Source organism: Palaemon carinicauda, chromosome 40, assembly GCF_036898095.1.
Source record: "Palaemon carinicauda isolate YSFRI2023 chromosome 40, ASM3689809v2, whole genome shotgun sequence".
NCBI classification, from domain to species: Eukaryota; Metazoa; Arthropoda; class Malacostraca; order Decapoda; family Palaemonidae; genus Palaemon; species Palaemon carinicauda.
Window position 1 is genome coordinate 65,344,072 of NC_090764.1, and position 19,568 is coordinate 65,363,639.

General features: G+C 45.3%; 1 protein-coding gene across 1 annotated transcript in view; it reads left to right on the forward strand.

Annotated features, from left to right (window-relative positions):
• Window positions 1-19,568, forward strand: part of LOC137631831 (RNA helicase aquarius-like) — a 44,559-nt gene that overhangs the window by 1,104 nt on the left and 23,887 nt on the right. The gene's annotated exons all lie outside the window — the stretch shown is intronic.

Below are 19,568 nucleotides of genomic sequence, written 5' to 3' on the forward strand. Positions count from 1 at the left end.
AACACTCACTATCACTATCACTATCACTATCACTATCATACAAACACCACAAACCCACCTAACCTAACCTAGTAGTTCCTAGGTCGCAAGCCCCCGGACCCCTTTCGTAAGTCTCTCTCCTACACAAAAAAAGCTATGGGCACCACTCTAAATTATATCTTTAAAATGATAAAATAACTTCATGTTATGGTATATCAGATCATAGTAAAGAACATCTTCCCCATAAGGAATAATGATTTGGTAGTAATAAGAAAGATATCGCCAAGTAAAACTGGTGTAACAGCCTGTGTTTCTTCAGGTAGTTTATAGTATGATTCTGATGTATGAAATGTTTCATTTGGAAGTACGGGTACTTGATTAGTTCATTACATTAACACTTTACCATTATCATGAATTGCTAATCTACAACCCCAATTGGAAAAGCAGAATGCTTTAAGCCCAAGGGCCCCAACAAGGAAAATAGCCCAGTGAGGAAAGGAAACAAGGAAAATTAGAATATTTTAAGAACAGCAACATTAAAATAAATTTTTCAATATCAAACTTACCCGATGATCATGTAGCTGCATCCCTGCTGCCCCGACAGAAAAAATCTACGGGAGGAATACGCCAGCGATCGCTATACAGGTGGGGGTGTATATCAACAGCGCCATCTGTCAAGTAGGTACTCAAGTACTCGATGTCAACAACGAACCAATTTTCCCTCTGTCGTGCCACAGGCAAGACCTACTGAATACGCCGTCCCTAACTGGATTGGTTTTCACAACAATTTGGTGAAGTACACTATTCCAGTTTTGAGCTTTCGCTATGCAGGGGGTTTTATCTTCATTTCAAAACTTGAACTCCTTTTGGATAGAATTTAATTATGGTGACGAAGAGAGTATAGATTCTCCTTCACTTTTAAATGGCCGACCCTTCCCTTAGACGGAAGTGTTGGTGACGAAGAGAGTATGGACTCTCTTTCACTTTTAAATGGCCGACCCTTCCCTTAGACGGAAGTGTGTTTAGGTTTTTGGTAATTTTGCTTAACGAGTTATAGATCTATTTATTTTATATCTCTCCGCCTTTATAGGCCTCTTTGATTAACTTTCCATTTATTATAAACTTATAAAAATTAATTTTTATGTTTGTTTATATGCGACCTTTCCTAATAGTAGGCGGTCCTTACTTGGAACCGAAGTTAATTAACATTGAGCCCGTCATATCGTATTTTCCTTTTAAGAATTTTAATGTTTTTGAAAGAATTTCTTTGATAGTCTCGTACTGTTTTCAAAGATGAACTAACGTTTAGTTTAGTCTCCGCAGTTGTTAACGTTCAGAACGTTCAACATGCGCTCTATCGTTACGATAGAGAGAGAGTATTTCACGGTTTCACGTTGTAGTAAGAGTAAACCGATTCTAGCGTTTCGTTCATTCTTTCTTAGCTTAAATGGTTTTAATTCTAATAAAGGAACTTTTTGGGAAACCTTTCAGTTTTTTCCTTTAGCAAATAATATGTTTTAACGATATATAATTGGGCTCTTCTCTCAGGTTCTAAGTCTAGAGAGAAGAGAGAGAGAGATAGAGACGGAGGGAGAGAGAGGAGAATAAACGTTTCGTTCAAGCGGGTAACGTTGTTCTCGTTTTTTACTCTTCTCCCTAGTCGCTGTAGGGGAAGAAGGTAAAACGTTTCTAGAGTTTTATTCTTGTTCCCAGGCTTTATGCGGTGAGAGATTTTAAACGTAGTTTATTTGATCTAGTGTTTAGTCTCTTTTCCAGCCACTGAATTCTTTATCTTTCATTATGTTTTTCTGTTGCATTGTAAAACTGTTTTCGCAATTACTACCTTTTAATGAAGGATAGGATTGCGTGTTTCAGGTACAATCACTTAAAGTTTCGATTTCAGTGAAATAAGTGCAAACAGAAAATCAAAAGTGATAAAGTGATATGCGCAAAGTGTTACAGTGTTGCGTTCGGGGTTCGTCTGTTCGTGCCAGTTGTTCACCTAGTCCGATACCTCTTACAAGCTCCCAAGCCCAGGGGAGAAGTAATGTCGAAGGACTTATGGGTTCCACAGGCCTTGATCGACGAACAGACGTTTCCCTCGGTGGTTTCGGGTGTATATACACACGTTGCCGACGTGATCGCCCCACCCACATAAAGACGAGAGAGCCCATTTATTCCTCGTCTGCGGAAGAGGTTTCTCGCAGAAACCATGGACCAAATCTTGCAGCTTTAAGTGCAAGTCGGTCCCTTCCGCGCAAGTCCAACGGCCTAGGTGTAGCCACTGGGTCAGTTCGGCCTCGCTCCAGTCATCCGACGAGTGCACACCTCCCAAGAGAGGCAAGGTGGTACCGCAACAGGCAGTAACTCCGTCTGTTGCCGCACCAGCTGTTTTAGACCCTCAGTCACAACGGACAGTAGCTCCGTTTGTTGACGTCTTTTATAGACCCTAGTGGTCCATGCTGCAGACTATACAGTCTCAGCTTGCTCCTTCATGCAGGAGTATCGTGCTGAGAAGGTTGACAATGCGCCTGTTAATCTACAACCTGCCACGGTTGTGCGCTCAGCAGATACTGCGGCTGCCTGCTTGTGAGAGCTCCACCTCCGATGCGCAGTCGACCCTGCCAGACGCATGTTCATTCTGCACCCTCCGTTGACATGCGTGAGCTAACGCATCAGCAGTGGGAAGGTGCTGTAGAGCTGCCGTGTTTTGACACAATGCGGCATGCTCCGCAACTCATGCGGCATGCTCCGCATCCCATACGGCATGCTCCGCAACCCACGGCAGTCCCTCCCACGCACCAGCACTCCGCTTTTGTTGTTGCCAGCTCCCACACTCCGACTGCGGAGAAGGTTGACGATGCACCCGTGGGCCTACAGCCTACCACGGTTGTGCGCCCGGCATGGCTGCCTGCTCCCACACTCTTGTTGTGAGAGCTCCTCCACCCATGCACAGTCAACCCTGCCAGATGTATGATGACTCCCACAGACACACGGAGCACTCCGTTGCCGTGCGTGAGCTACCACAAGCTGCCGTGTTTTGACACGGTGTGTCAGCCTCCGCAACACACTGTGGTTACCGCCACTCGCCCGCAGCAAACTAGTCAGTCAGGAGTTGAGGCTTCCCCACACAACTTTGGTTGTTGCCAACTCACAGACTGTCAAACAGTTACATGACGTTGCCTTCTGGTCTGCTACTAATACACCAGTGCTGTATGTCCTCACGCTCCTGTTGTGGTTGACAGTTCAGTTTTTGACAGTTCACAGACTGTCAAGCAGTTTCATAACGTTGCCTTCTGGTCTGCTGCTTATGCACCAGTGAAACCCTCACTGAGATCACCTAGCTTTTCTCGGACATGGTTCCTGTAGATGAGAAAGTGCTGTTCTCCCTCCTTCTGATACTCCCTTGAGGACTCTGTCATTTGGAGAGGAGCCTTAAGCTGCTTAGCCTCCTATGGACTTTAATTAAAGCATAACATGCTTCCAGGGAGGGTAAATGGTTCCGCTTCAGTCGTTACCCCGTCTGTTGCCACACCTGCTCCCATAGACCTTGGGCTTTGTTGCAAGACATGCAGTCCAAGCTTAGTCCTTGATAGAGGATTTTTTACGGAGAAGAACCTTCTTGCCAACAACCTTCCTACCGGTTGGTTGTACGCCCTGTTGACGCTGAGATTTCCTACTCACGTCCGCCAGTTGAGATGATTCCTCCTCCGGTGAAACCCAGTGTGGGTTGCCAGTCGCACGTTAACGTTAAGCGACTCTCAGAGGTGGTTGTGGACATTCAGTGTGTCACTAGGAAGACGTTCAACAACCAGCAGAGGTGACTTGTTGTGACGCAGTGCGGCAACCTCAGCAACCCGATAGGGGTTGTCTGCACAACCCAGACAGTCTAGACAGTTTCGGGTTGTCGCTGTACTTCCTCGCTTCCCCATGGTTGACAGTTCACAGACTTTGCAGCAGTACCATGATCTTGTGTCCGGCTCCGTCACGCATCCACCAGTGCGACCGGATTCAGCGAGTCAGACGTTGCCCACTCCGTTGCCGTTTCCTCATCAGTTTCGGATGAGGAACCCTCTGATGAGGACATGGCTGAACAAGACGATCAACCCCCAACCCTGCTATCCATCCAGAAGATGCTGAAGAAGGAACGCGGCCCTGTCAGGCTGTGGATGAGTCTGGTTAAGACACTGTCATCCGTGGTTCTTTGGTGTCACTTGGAAGACTACACCTCCGTCCTTTTCGGTTTCATCTAGCTCTTCACTGGAAAAGGACAAGACGCTAGAAGCGGTCTAGATCCCGGTTTCCGGAAGATAAGTCTGGTCTGACTGGATGAAAGGACTTTATCAACCTTTGATAGGGTTTTCCCCTGACTGTTCAGACTCCCAACCACGTTCTCTTCTCAGACGCATCGGACGTAGGCTGGGGTGCGACCTTAGGCGGTAGGGAATGCTCGGGATTATGGAACTCGAGTCAAAAGACAATGCATTTCAACTGCAAGAAGCTTCTGGCAGTACGTCTGACCTGGAAAAGCTTCAGGTCTCTCCTTCAAGGCAAAGTAGTGGAGGTGAACACGGTCAACTCCCTGCTTTGATGTACATCTCCTAGCAAGGAGGGACCTACTCTCTGACATGGTACGAGTTCGCAAGTGACCTCCTCTCCTGTTCAACAGGTCTAGACTTTTCACTAGTAACAAGTTTCTTCCAAGGCAACTTGAATGTCTTAGCAGATTGCCTCAGTAGGAAGGGACAATAATTCCAACATTTTGGACCCTCCACTAGGATGTATGCAAGAGACTTTGGGTCTCCTGGGGCCAGCCAACCATAGATCTCTTCGCAACCTCGATGTCCAAGAGGCTCTCAATACTTTGCTCACCTATCCCGGACCCAGCAGTAGTTCTTTTAGATGCCTTTCTACTTGATTGGTCTCATCTAGATCTATATGCATTCCCTCCGTTCTAGATTGTCAACAAGGTACTGCAGAAGTTCGCCTCTCACGAAGGGACAAGTGGACGCTAATTGCTCCCCTCTGGCCCGCGAGAGAATAACTTACCGAGGTACTTCGATGGCTAGTAGACGTTCCCAGAACTCTTCCCCTAAGGGTGGACCTGCTACGTCTGCCACGCGTAAGAAGGTACTCCAAGGCCTCCACGCTCTTCGTCTCACTGCCTTCAGAGTATCGAAATACTCTCTAGAATTAGAGGTTTTTCGAAGGAGGCAACCAGAGCGATTGCTAGAGCAAGGAGAACATCCACCCTTAGAGTCTACCAATCGAAGTGGGAAATCTTTCGAAACTGGTGCAAGTCAGTATCCGTATCCTCGACCAGTACCTCTGTAACTCAAATAGCTGACTTCCTCTTATATCTGAGGAAAGAGCGATCTCTTTCAGCTCTCACTCAAGGGTTACAGAAGCATGTTGGCATCAGTCTTCCGTCACAGAGGCTTAGATCTTTCCAACAATAAAGATCTACAGGACCTCCTTAAGTCTTTTGAGACCACGAAGGAGCGTCGTTTGGTTACACCTGGTTGGAATTTAGACGTGGTTCTAAGATTCCTTATGTTAGACAGGTTCGAACCACTTCAATCAGCCTCCCTGAAAGATCTCACCTTTAAGACTCTTTTCCTGATATGCTTAACCACAGCTAAAAGAGTCAGTGAGATTCATGCCTTCAGGAAGAACATCGGATTCTCATCCGAAACGGCTACATGTTCTTCATCTTGGTTTTCTAGCCAAACACGAGCTGCCTTCTCGGCCTTGACCAATATCGTTCGATATTCCAAACTTATCGTATGGTTGGAAATGAACTAAAAGAGTATTATGTTCTGTAAGAGCTCTTAAGTTCTATTTTAAAACCTTTACGAGGCCCGTCTGAAGCTTTATGATGTTCAGTTAAGAATTCATCTTTGCCTATGTCAGAGAATTCTTTATCCTATTTTTATCAGACTGTTAATACGAGAGGCTCATTCCCTTCTGAATGAGGAAGACCAAGCTTGGCTGAAGGTAAGGACACACGAAGTTAGAGCTGTCACAACTTCCGTGGCCTTTAAACAAAATAGATCTCTGCAAAATATATTCGACGCAACCTATTGGAAAAGCAAATCAGTGTTCGCGTCTTTTATCTTAAGAATGTCCAGTCTCTTTACGAGAACTGCTACACTCTGGGACCATTCGTAGCAACGAGTGCAGTAGTGGTGGGGGCTCCACCACTACAATTCCCTAATTCCAGAACCTTTTTAATCTCTCTCTTGAAATATTTTTGGGTTGTCCGGAAGGCTAAGAAGCCTTTCGCATCCTATTTGATTTGGCGGGTGGTCAAAATCATTTCTTGAGAAGCGCCTAGATTAAAGGTTTTGATGAGGACCTTTAGTATGGGTTGCAACCCTTCATACTTCAGCTCCTAGGAGTCGCTCAGCATCCTATGAGGATCGCGAGGCTCAGTAAGGAAGACGTACTTAAAAAGGCAGAGTAATTGTTCAAGTCGTCTTTCTTACCAGGTACTTATTTATTTTATGATTGTTATTTTGAATAACTGCTAAAATAAAATACGGAATACTTAGCTCATAATGTCAACTTGTTATGCTGGTCTCTACCCACCCCCCTGGGTGTGAATCAGCTATATGATCATCGGGTAAGTTTGATATTGAAAAATGTTATTTTCCTTAGTAAAATAAATTTTTGAATATACTTACCCGATGATCATAAATTAAAGGACCCACCTTTCCTCCCCAATAGAGAACCAGTGGGACAGAGGAGAAAATTGGTTCGTTGTTGACATCGAGTACTTGAGTACCTACTTGACAGATGGCGCTGTTGATATACACCCCCACCTGTATAGCGATCGCTGGCGTATTCCTCCCGTAGATTTTTTCTGTCGGGGCAGCAGGGATGCAGCTATATGATCATCGGGTAAGTATATTCAAAAATTTATTTTACTAAGGAAAATAACATATTACCTATATAAACTATAAAATCTTTAACGAAACAAGAGGAAGAGAAATTAGATAGAATAGTGTGCCCAAGTGTAGGCCTACCTTCAAGGAAGAGAACTCTAAAGCCCAAGACAGTGGCAGACCATGGTACAGAGGCTATGGCACTACCCAATGGTTTGATTTTGAAGTGTCCTCCTAGAAGAGCTGCTTACCATAGGTAAAGAGTCTCTTCTACCCTTACCAAGAGGAAAGTAGCAACTGAACAATTACATTGCAGTAGTTGACCCCTTAGTTGAAGAAGAATTGTTTGGTAACCTCAGTGTTGTTAAGTGTATGAGTACAGAGGAGAATCTGTAAAGAATATAAGCTAGACTATTCGGTGTATTTGTAGGCAGGGGGAAAGTGAACCATAACCAGAGAGAAGAATCCAATGTACAGTAATACTGTCAGGCCAGTCAAAGGACCCCATAACTCTCTAGTGCTTAATGCTATAATGAATAATAATTGGGAGGCAGTGCTATTTCCATATTTGAGTTGGGTGAAATATTATGATACTGCAGATCGAAAGGTATTTTGTACAGTATTTTGAAACTGGCAAGTGAATGGGTCCGGGGGTTGGTAACTGGTTCATGAGCAAAGCCCAGTACTATATAAAGGTACATTTTAGACTGTGTTACTTAGGATTGATCATGGAATTGTAATACCCACTAACCTGAAGAGCATATATCATTGTTTCTACATGAATGCAAACCATAGTCTTCTAATTGGGGGAAGTGCCTTGGTAGATAGTTAGATGATTTCAGCAAAGCTGGATTTGTTTTTAAAATTTTTATGAAGCACAGAAGTTACAACTATGGTCAGAAGGCTGGAAAGCCCTGTCCACCTGACAGTCTGCTAGATGTACATACCCTTTCCGCTTCTCAATTTTTAGTTGTTTTAATCTTTTCTTCTTTTTCTTTATAGATGAATGTATAAGTATGCTGAGAGGGTGTTGTGTTCGGGTAAACCTCGATAAATTAAATGAAAAATAAAAAGATATGCAATGTTTTTCCCAGATAAGCACAGGATGACCGATCAGTCTAACTCTCCGGAGTTTGTCTAGTTCCTCTGCATGATTTTATGGGATGAGTGGTATTGTAGCAAAACCTTCCCTTGTTAAGGTTCAAGGAGCAAGGGCTCTGGCCTTTGCCTCAAGTGCCAAGACTCACGAGAGACCTGTCACAGGCACTACTAGTCAGGATGACGAGCTATACATTATTTTCTGTTCTGCTAGTGACGCTTCTCTGACACTTAGGTGATCTCCTTTTCACGCGCATGAATTCCCAGATGAGAATCCAAGAGTATGATCACGATCACCTCTTGGCCTCTCAACATGCGCAGGACTGAGAACTTAGTGAAATCACAATATCTGTCAATGAACATCTCCATGCGCAAGAGAGATAGCATGGACACTGTCGTCTCCAAGCGCACAATGCTTTCCACACGCATGAGAGCCTTTAGAAACAGTCTCCCGTGCCCATGAAATTCCATACGCAGAACTTCAATGCACAAGAATTTCATGTTCACATACTTCAACGCAAAATAATTTTACAGTACTCGCATGATTTTCTAAGCAACAATTGTCCACGTATGGTTGTCTACGTCCATCCCTCCTGTTTTTTTTTTCAGATGATAGGGTCCAGCATGCTACATTTCATTTTACTTCAAGTCTTGACCTCTTGCCCAGCCGAATGACGACAACACCACTGACTGATCTCTCCCTGCTGACATCTGGGAGGGATGGCACTTGTTAGGAATGTACCTGCTGTGTCCAGCTGAGTGACGAAAGTACCCTTGAGTGATCTCTCTCCTCCTACTTTGGGAGTGATGGTAGGTATCTGGACCGTTTTTCAAGAGAACGATTATAATACATTCTTGCCTTGTACGATAGGCTAGACATTGTGGATCAGCTGTAGCAAGGAGTCCCTGGAGGGCGGACCCGGAAGCCCCAAGGACGACCAAACCTGTAACATAAAAGACATAGACAAGGCCTCTCCCATGGGGGAGAATTTGGGCAGTTTCGCTAGGGGAAGCAACACCATCTCTCGAGGACCGGAGTTGGCCCAAATTAAAAGGGTCTACGCTACTGCTCAATGGCCTCTCGGAAGAGACCGAACGAGTAGGAGCTTCGGAGGAAGGTCGGGAGACGGAAGAGGAGGCCTTGGGTTTTTCCCCCTTCGAAGGAACCTTCGAAGAACAAATATCCCGTGTAGACTACTTCTTCCGCCGTCGCCCAAACCTTTCCCGCTGGGAGGCAGACCACTCCCGACACTCACTACTCTGGTTGTTGATATCACATCACTGACCTCTGCCGACGGGACAAAGGGTGTGGCGATGGGTCTCCACCACCGACATATAGGTTCAGGCAGGGCCGGCCATCGAGTCCAGGGCAGGTGCGCATGTTCGCAGAAGTCAACACATACAACGCATACAACAAATAATCTGGGTTATTCTTTACACATTCTCCTCTTTCCTCACACATCTGACCACACTTAGATAACTGGAAAATTCTTCACTCAAGGGATTTACTACTGCCCTGTATTGTTCAGTGGTTACTTTTCTCTTGTTAAGGGTAGAAGAGATTCTTTACCTATGATAAGGAGCTCTTTAGAAGAAGGACACTCCAAAATCAAACCTTTGTTCTCTAATCTTGGGTAGTGCCATGGTCTTCCACTGTTTCAGGTTAGAGTTCTTTTGCTTGAGGGTATACTCGGGCACACTATTTTCAATATTAAACTTACCCGATAATCATGTAGCTGTCAACTCTGTTGCCCGACAGAATTCTATGGAGGGATACGCCAGCTATCACAATACTAGAAGGGGGTGTTCTTACCAGCGCCACCTGTGGCCAGGTACTCAAGTACTTCTTGTTGACACCTCCTCAATTATTCCTCTGTCGTGCTTCTGACAAAGACGTTCTGGGATACGCTTATGTTCTTGGAGTATTTTCACGACTTTGGTGAAGTATTTCTCTTTGATTTCGGCTGTCGCTTTACTGGAAACTTCTATTTTAGCTTAGTTAGCTTTTGGAATTAATTTGATTAATTTTGGTGACGAAGAGAGTATGAACTCTCGTTCACCTTTCAATGGCCGACCCTTCCCTTAGACGGAAGTGTTGGTGTCTAAGAGAGTATAGACTCTCTTTCTTAATTTTGCTTAACAAAAGTTATAGATTTATTTTATATCTCTCCGCCTCTTATAGGCCTCTTCGATTAACTTCCTTTTATTATAAACTTATTAAAATTAATTTTTATATTTGTTTATATTCGACCTTCCTAATAGTAGGCGGTCTTTTCTTGGTACCGAAGTTAATTATCGTGAGCCCGTCATTTCGGTTTTACGTGTTAACATATTATGCTATTTTAAGGTCTTTGAAAGAATTTCTTTGATAGTCTCGTACTTTTTCAAAGTTGAACTAACGTTTTGTTTGTCTCGGCAGTTGTTGACGTTCAGAACGTTTCAACTTGCACTCTATCGCTACGATAGAGAAAGAATGTTCACGGTTTCACATTGCAGTAAGAGTAACCGTGTCTAGCGTTTTGTTCATTCTTTCTTAACTTAATGGTTTTGATCCTGATAAAGGAACTTTTCTTTTTGGGAAATATTTCAGTTTTTTCCTTTAACAATAATATGTTTTAACGATATATATGATTGGGCTCTTCTCTCAGGTTCTAAGTCAAGAGAGAGAGAGAGAGAGAGATAGAGACGGAGGGAGAAAGAGGATAAACGTTTCCCTCAAGCCTGCCAGGCGTACGAGTAACGTCGTTATCGTTTTGCTCTTATCCCTAGTCTCTTTAGGGGAAGAAACTAAACGTTTCTAGAGTGATCTAGTGTTTAGTCTCTTTCCAGCCACTGAATTTTCTTTCATTAGATTTTTCTGTTACATTGTAATTCTGTTTTCGCAATTACTAACTTTTGAGAAGGATAGAATTGCGTGTTTCAGGTACAAACCACTTAAAGTTTCGAGTTCAGTGAAATAAGTGCAAACAGAAATCAAAGTGATAAGTGATTAGCGCAAAGTATGTCAGTGTTATGCGTGAGGGTACTTTTGTGCGCGCCAGTCGTCCTCCCAGTCCGGGACCTCTTGCAAGCTCCCAAGCCCAGGGGAGAAGCAATGTCGAAGGGCATAAGGGTTCGGCAGGCCTTGATCGGCGCACAGAAGTATCCTCGGTGGTTGTGGGCGTGTCTTACCGAGACCGTCACTCCCACCCGCAGACGATTGAGCCCTTATTTTGCTCGTCTGCAGAAGAGATTTAGAGGAGAAAATAAAGGCAGAGTTACGCTGGTCTCAGGTCTCAAGACCTCTTAAACGTAAAGTCCAGACCTATGCCAGACGTACGAAGTAAAGTTCAACAACCCGGATGCAGTCATTGGGTTAGCTCTGACTCTCCTCAGTCATCAGTTTGTCGGGCTGAGAGTGCGCCTACACTCCCCCCCCCTATGCTCGCTCCGCCTGATCGCAGTACCACCTGCCAGGCGTACGATGTTGTGGACTCTACTACAGTCCATGCAAGCACAGCTTTCGGACCTGATGCGTGAGTGTCGTGCTGAGAGTGTTGCACCTCCTCCTCCTCCTGCACCGGTGGTGCACCAACCGCCTGCACCCGTTCAGCCTGTGCTGCACCCGCCTGCACCGGTGGTGCACCAACCGGCTGCACCCGTTCAGCCTGTGCTGCACCCGCCTGCACTCGCTGCACCCAGTCGCAACACCATCTGCCAGGCGTACGATGTTGTGGACTCTACTACAGTCCATGCAAGCACAGCTTTCGGACCTGTTGCGTGAGTGTCGGGCTGAGAGTGTTGCACCTCCACCTACACCCTTTCAGCCTGTGCTCAACCCGCCTGCACTCGCTGCACCCAGTCGCAGCACCATCTGCCAGGCGTACGATGTTGTGGACTCTACTACAGTCCATGCAAGCACAGCTTTCGGACCTGTTGTGTGAGTGTCGGGCTGAGAGTGTTGCACCTCCCCTGCACCCGTTCAGCCTGTGCTCAACCCGCCTGCACTCGCTGCACCCAGTCGCAGCACCATCTGCCAGGCGTACGATGTTGAACCTCTTTCTGTGTTCGCTGTTCCCAGTGTTGTTCAGCCTCAGCCTTCTTTAAGGCAACCTTCGGTTTGGGATCAGGAGGATTACCCCACTCTTCCTCCTCCTCCCCTGGCTGCTCCACCGGTGGTGCAACTCTCGGTGGAGGTACAACCTCTTCCACCTGTGAGTCAGTCTCCTCAGCTGCTGCACCGAGCTCAACCCGTGCACCCTGATCCTGCGCCTCAGACACCTCTGCTTGCGGGAACTTTACCTTGTTCTGCGCAACCTCGGTCTCTTCACGCTCCACTCATACCACAGGAACAGGAACTTTCTGCTCCTTCCACTGTTGTTGTTCCAGCTCGTTCTGACTCTGCTGTTCAGCATACCTTACCTCCATTTTCAAACCATGGCAAAAATATGAATCATGAGTTATGAATGTAAGGTAAACATTATGTTGATTTTTAAACCCCATGCAAGCATGCATAAAGCACTCTAGCACTGGTCATGGAATTTCTGAGAAATGTTAAACGCCATGCACACGCTCTGCTTTCCTTACAGCAGGCTCTGCTTACAGCAGGCTCTGCTTACTACATGCTCAGCATTCAGCATGCTCTGCATTCAGCATGCTCTGCATACAACATGCTCTGCATACAGCATGCTCTGCATTCAGCATGCTCTGCATACAACATGCTCTACTTACAGCATGCTCTGCATACAGCATACTCTGCATTCATCATGCTCTGCATACCTTACCGCATGCTTCTCAACATATCTTGGGTTGTTGCCAACTCACTAGACTGTCAAGCAGTTTCATAACGTTGCCTTCTAGTCTGCTGCTTTTGCACCAGTGAACCCTCACTCAGAGAACTTAGCTTTTCTAGGATAAGGTCCCTGTAGATGAGAAAGTTCTTTTCTCCCTCCTTCTGATATTCCCTTGAGGACTCTGTCATTTGGAGGGAGCCTTTAGCTGCATAACCTCTTATGGACTTTTATTTAAGCATAACATGCTTACAGGGAAGGTAATGGTTCCACTTCAGCCGCTAATCCCGTCTGTTACCACACCTGCTCCCATAGACCTTGAGCTGTGTTGCATGACATGCAGTCCAAGCTTAGTCCTTGTTAGAGGATTTTTGTTTACGGAGTCAATGTGTCACGGGGAAGACGTTCAACAACCAACAGAAGGGACTTGTTGTGACGCAGTGCGGCAACCTCAGCAACCCGTTAAGGAGTTGTCTGTACGACCCAGATAGTCTAGACAGATTCGGGTTGTCACTGTACTTCCTCGCTTGCCCATGATTGTCAGTTTACAGACTGTGCAGCAGTATCATGATCTTGTGTCCGGCTCCGTCAGACGACTGGCTTTTAAGAGCTCCCACAAGTCGTCGCTGTCTGGAGATTTTCAAATGGACTATGGATCTGACCAAGGAACTGGGCCTCCTGGTCAATTTTGAGGAGTCTCAGCTCGTTCCATCCCAGACCATTGTTTCCTTGGGTATGGATCTTCAGAGTCGAGCTTTTCGGACTTGTCCGTCGGCCCCAAGGATCTTCCAAGCCCTAGAATGCATCCAGAGCATGCTGAGAAGGAACCGATGCTTAGTCAGGCAGGGGATGAGTCTAACAGGGACACTTTCATCGCTGGCCCTGTTCATCGAGTTAGGGAGACTCCACCTCCGCCCCCTTCAGTATCTTCTAGCTGCTCACTGGATAAAGGACATGACGCTAGAGACGGGCTCAGTTCCTGTTTCCGAAGAGATGAGGTCTACTCTAACGTGGTGGAAGAACAGCATTCTTCTCAAGGAAGGTCTACCTTTGGCTGTTCAGACCCCCGACCACCGTCTCTTCTCGGACGCATCGGACACGGGCTGGGGTGCGACACTGGACGGACAGGAATGCTCGGGAACATGGAATCAGGAGCAAAGGACACTTCACATCTATTGCAAGGAGTTGTTGGCAGTTCATCTGGCCTTGATAAACTTCAAGTCCCTCCAGCTTAACAAGGTGGTGGAGGTGAACTCCGACTACACCACAGCCTTGGCTTACATCTCCAAGCAGAGAGGGACTCATTCGAGGAAGTTGTTCAAGATCGCAAGGGACCTCCTCATTTGGTCAAAGATCGAAAGCTCACGCTGGTAACGAGGCTCATTCAGGGCGATATGAATGTCATGGCAGATCGCCTCAGCCGTAAGGGTCAGGTCTTCCCCACAGAGTGGACCCTTCACAAGAATGTTTGCAGCAGACTTTGGGCCCTTTGGGGTCTGCCAACCATAGTTCTATTCGCTACCTCGATGACCAAGAAGCTCCTCTTGTATTGTTCTCCGATTCCAGACCCAGCAGCAGTTCGCGTGGATGCCTTTCTGCTGGATTGGTCCCATCTCAACCTGTATGCATTCCCGCCGTTCAAGATTGTCAACAGGGTACTTCAGAAGTTCGCCTCTCACAAAGGGACACGGTTGACGTTGGTTGCTCCCCTCTGACCCGCGAGAGAAGGGTTCACCGAGGTACTGCAATGGCTGGTCGACGTTCCCAGGACTCTTCCTCCTAGAGTGGACCTTCTGCGTCAACCTCACGTAAAGAAGGTACACCCAAACCTCCACGCTCTTCGTCTGACTGCCTTCAGACTATCGAAAGTCTCTCAAGAACTAGAGGCTTTTCGAAGGAGGCAGCCAGAACGATTGCCAGAGCAAGGACGACATCCACTCTCAGAGTCTATCAGTCTTAATGGGAAGTCTTCCGAGCTGGTGCAAGGCCAATGCAGTTTTCCTCAACCAGTACCACTGTAACCCAGATTGCTGACTTCCTGTTACATCTAAGGAACGTAAAATCCCTATCAGCTCCTACGATCAAGGGTTACAGAAGTATGTTGGCAGCGGTTTTCCGCCACAGAGGCTTGGATCTTTCCTCCAACAAAGATCTACAGGACCTCCTTAGGTCTTTTGAGACCTCAAAGGAACGTCGGTTATCCACTCCAGGCTGGAATCTAGACGTGGTCCTAAGGTTCCTAATGTCATCAGGATTTGAACCGTTCCAATCAGCCTCTTTTAAGGACCTCACATTAGAAACTCTTTTCCTCGTGTGCTTAGCAACAGGTAAAAGAGTAAGTGAGATCCACGCCTTCAGCAGGAACATAGGTTTCACATCTGAAACGGCTACATGTTCCTTGCGGCTCGGTTTTTTTGGCTAAAACGAGCTTCCTTCCCGTCCTTGCCCTAAGTCGTTCGAGATCCCAAGCCTGTCCAACATGGTGGGGAACGAACTAGAGAGAGTACTTTGCCCTGTTAGAGCTCTTAAGTACTATTTAAGAAGGTCAAAACCATTACGAGGACAATCAGAAGCCTTATGGTGTGCTATCAAGAAGCCTTCTCTACCAATGTCTAAGAACTCAGTTTCTTACTACATCAGGCTTCTGATTAGAGAAGCAAATTCTCATCTGAAGGAAGAAGACCTTGCTTTGCTGAAGGTAAGGACACATGAAGTGAGAGCTGTGGCTACTTCAGTGGCCTTCAAACAGAACCGTTCTCTGCAGAGTGTTATGGATGCAACCTATTGGAGAAGCAAGTCAGTGTTCGCATCATTCTATCTCAAAGATGTCCAGTCTCTTTACGAGTACTGCTACACCCTGGGTCCATTCGTAGCAACGAATGCAGTAGTAGGCGAGGGCTCAGCCACTACATTCCCATAATTCCATAACTTTTTAACCTTTCTCTTGAATACTTTTTATGGGTTGTTCGGTCGGCTAAGAAGCCTTCCACATCCTTGTTGATTTGGCGGGTGGTCAATTCTTTCTTGAGAAGCGCCGAGGTTAAAGGTTGTGATGAGGTCCTTTAGTATGGGTTGCAGCCCTGTATACTTTAGCACCTTTGGGTTGATTCAGCCTCCAAGAGGAACGCTGCGCTCAGTAAGGAAGACGAACTTAAAAAAGAGACAGAGTAACGGTTCAATTCGACTTCCTTACCAGGTACTTATTATTTCATTGTTATTTGAGATAACTGTTATATGAAATATGGGATACTTAGCTATCCTTTAATCTTGTACACTGGTTTTCACCCACCCCCCTGGGTGTGAATCAGCTACATGATTATCGGGTAAGTTTAATATTGAAAAATGTTATTTTCATTAGTAAAATAAATTTTTGAATATACTTACCCGATAATCATGATTTAATTGACCCTCCCTTCCTCCCCATAGAGAACCAGTGGGACCGAGGAATAATTGAGGAGGTGTCAACAAGAAGTACTTGAGTACCTGGCCACAGGTGGCGCTGGTAAGAACACCCCCTTCTAGTATTGTGATAGCTGGCGTATCCCTCCATAGAATTCTGTCGGGCAACAGAGTTGACAGCTACATGATTATCGGGTAAGTATATTCAAAAATTTATTTTACTAATGAAAATAACATTTTTATTTGTTTCCTTATTTCCCCTCCACACTGGGCTATTTTCCCTATTGTAGCCCTTGGGCTTATAGCATCCTGCGTTTTCAACTAGGGTTGTAGCTTAGCTAGTAATAATAATGATAATAAAGGCAACCAATGAAGCATGAGAGACTCCTTGTACCTTGTTTTGGCATGAAAGGGGAAATATGAAGGCTTGGTTGCCATATTTTGAGGTGGGCAAATCTTCCTCTCACAACAAGCACTTTATTGCTGTCATATTTTAGATCATTAAAAAACAAGCCTTATACGTCATCAGTCAGTTATTAGAGCTCAGCTTCCAAGAGTGATTTGGAGCTTGATGCTGGGCTTTGCTTTGGACACAAACAGTTCATGGCAATGGCCAGACTTCGTTTCATATTGCGTTTGTATATGTTACGGTTAAGTTCATAGGAGGAGTCTTTTAGAAGTTCAGTTTGTCTAATGCTTTTTGATCATCTGTGCTTACACTCATTTTCATTGGGTCTTCAACATAATGGTCTCACAATTGCACATTGTAGCACAACACACCAACATCAAGTACACTACTGTAATTACTGGTAGTTGAAAAATCACAATAAAAAATTCTACATTTTGGATATCCTTTTCCATAGCTTTACTCTGCAACCCTAGTCCTCTATAGTTTTGGAATCTGAAGCACTTTAGCTCTGGTTCCCTACTGGGTGTAGGGTACTGCACAGACCTGAAACACAACATGAGACAACTCAGTAGCTTATTAGTAGATAACTTTACTATCATTAAATACCTAAAATATTCTCAAGTCGTGACCACGCACCACCATAACTGCTCGCTAGAGTGCACTTCTATAAGAGCACCTCCCCTAACGCTTTCATTTTAATTTTTTGGTCTTATAGCAAAGGGTGCACCTATCTATTTACACTCATTCATCTGACTTAGAGCATTCACATGCTTGTGAGCTCCCATCTATTTGGGTACAAGCTCGCTCACCAGTTGGCAAGCGAGCTTCTGATCGCAAGCGGAATGCACACACACCTCTTGGCACTTGATTGATCCCTATACTGAAGTACAGTACCCAATCTCTAGATTGGAAACCCTCTATTGTTTGTGCTTGTCCTAGAAAGTTACACTCTTCTAATAATTGTCATATTTACTTTCCAGTAAGGCAAGAAATTTTATGAATCTTTGCTCACCAATCAGTTCCGCGAAGAGAGAGAATACTTACGAGGAATATTCCTTCCCCAAAGATAAGCATTGGTATGCGATACAGATGCTTATGCACTGGATATCTGTCCTCTCTCACAAAAAATTAGCATGCACACTACTGCTAGGAGTAAGGACCTCACCCTTATCTTCTTTTCATATGAATGTATCCCCTTGCTTTTAGGAGAGTGAGGAAAATCATAAAAACATGCATACCAAAAGTTGTTCCCTTGGGAACAGACATTGGTATACAGCATGCCGTTTGTCAACTGTCGTTGGTCATGTATCGAAGGATTTGATCTCAACCAAATGCCAATCCCACCACTCTTTTCGAGGCAGAACCCTAATTATATATATACTGCAGGAATCTCTTCCATCTCCCCTACCTCTGGTCCGAGTGGTCGCAACTCTGACCCATCAATGTTGGCTGAAAGGCATACAGCCCAACACATTACATTAACAACTTTAGAGGCCTTGAACAGGGATGCCTCAGCAATGTCGATCTTTCAGGCTGTATCATGGTCAGACCACTGGTCAGGGACAAAGGAATATTTATCCGCAAGTGAAAGAAGAGGCAGTTCAAGGCCCTCACTGTCAGGAGCAAAAGTTATTGATCCACCAGGTGGAGGCCTCCAAGTTCACAAGGCAATTAAACTAAAGAGAGGTACTGAGCTTTAGAAATTCATCACTCAATGAATCATCTCTGTTTCCTTTGGAGTTGGTAGAACTTTTGTGCGAGAAGAGTAGAACGTTGAACCAAGGTTCACTTCGAACGGTATCGTTTTGGAGACCACAAATCTATTTCTAGAACAACCCTTGCAGATCATCTCTCCCTCATAGGCAAATGTCAGGTTCTAGACTGGAATTGAATAGACAATTACTGTACTTTAGAACTACACCATTGACATCATGTAACCCCGCTGATTTTGGTCAGACTGTTTGTCAACAGAGGGCTTGGAACCACAAGTGTAAAGGCAGAGGTATTTGAGGCCCTCACTCACACTTTGTCCCCCATTCAGCAACCACTAGAGTGGGATGCCTGACAGAGATGAGGTGGCTATTTCACGGGGCAGAGGAGTGGACGGTGGATGTTCTTTGGTTCGGTTACCTCTTCCCCTTCTCTTGTTCCAGCTCCAAGGATGTGGTCCTTCTATCACTGAGGAATGAAGAAACCTCGCTCTGCATTCAAAGATTCAGACTATGTTCATAAAGAATGCTATGGAAGAAGTTCGGGATGGGTCTCCTGGCTTCTTCAACTGTCTGTTTCTCGTCGTAAAAGCCTTGTGGTTAGAGACCCATAATAGACCTCTCCACCCTCAATGAATTCATCCTCCAGACTCAACTCATGATGGAAACTCCCAGCACAGTCAGACATGGTGTAAGGAAAAACGATTTTATGATCACATGCTCAATCACAGAGATGCATACAGTACAGTACTTCCAGATCCCCATAAATTTTTCTTGAAGATGGTACCTATGCATTTTCCTATGGAACAAAGTCTGTCATTTCAAAGTTCTTTGCTTCGGGCTGTCTGCAGTCCTCAGGTCTTCACTCGAGTGTTTATGTTGGTGTAAGCATGAGCTCATGGCAACGGAATTCATCTGATTTGATATCTAGATGACTTGCTGATACTGGCAGCATCAGAGTACTGACATTCTCAACATTGGGACAAACTTCTCTCATTTTGTCATGATCTGGGTATTGTGATGAATCTAGATATGTTCAAGTTTTCTCCAAAGCAAAGAATGATACACCTTGACATGGATAAAGATACTGTTAACAGGAAAGGTTTATCATTCCCAAGACAGGGTAACCAGATTCATGAAGGTAGTTCCACTCTTCTCCATCAGTCACAGTTACCAGCACAACAATGGGTTTGCTGTGGCCTGATTGGTAACGTCTCTGCCTGGTGTTTGCCTGTCGGGGGTTCGAGTCCCGCTCTTACTCGTTAGTGCCATTAGTGTCTGCAACCTTACCATCCTTGTGAGCTAAGTTTGGGGGGTT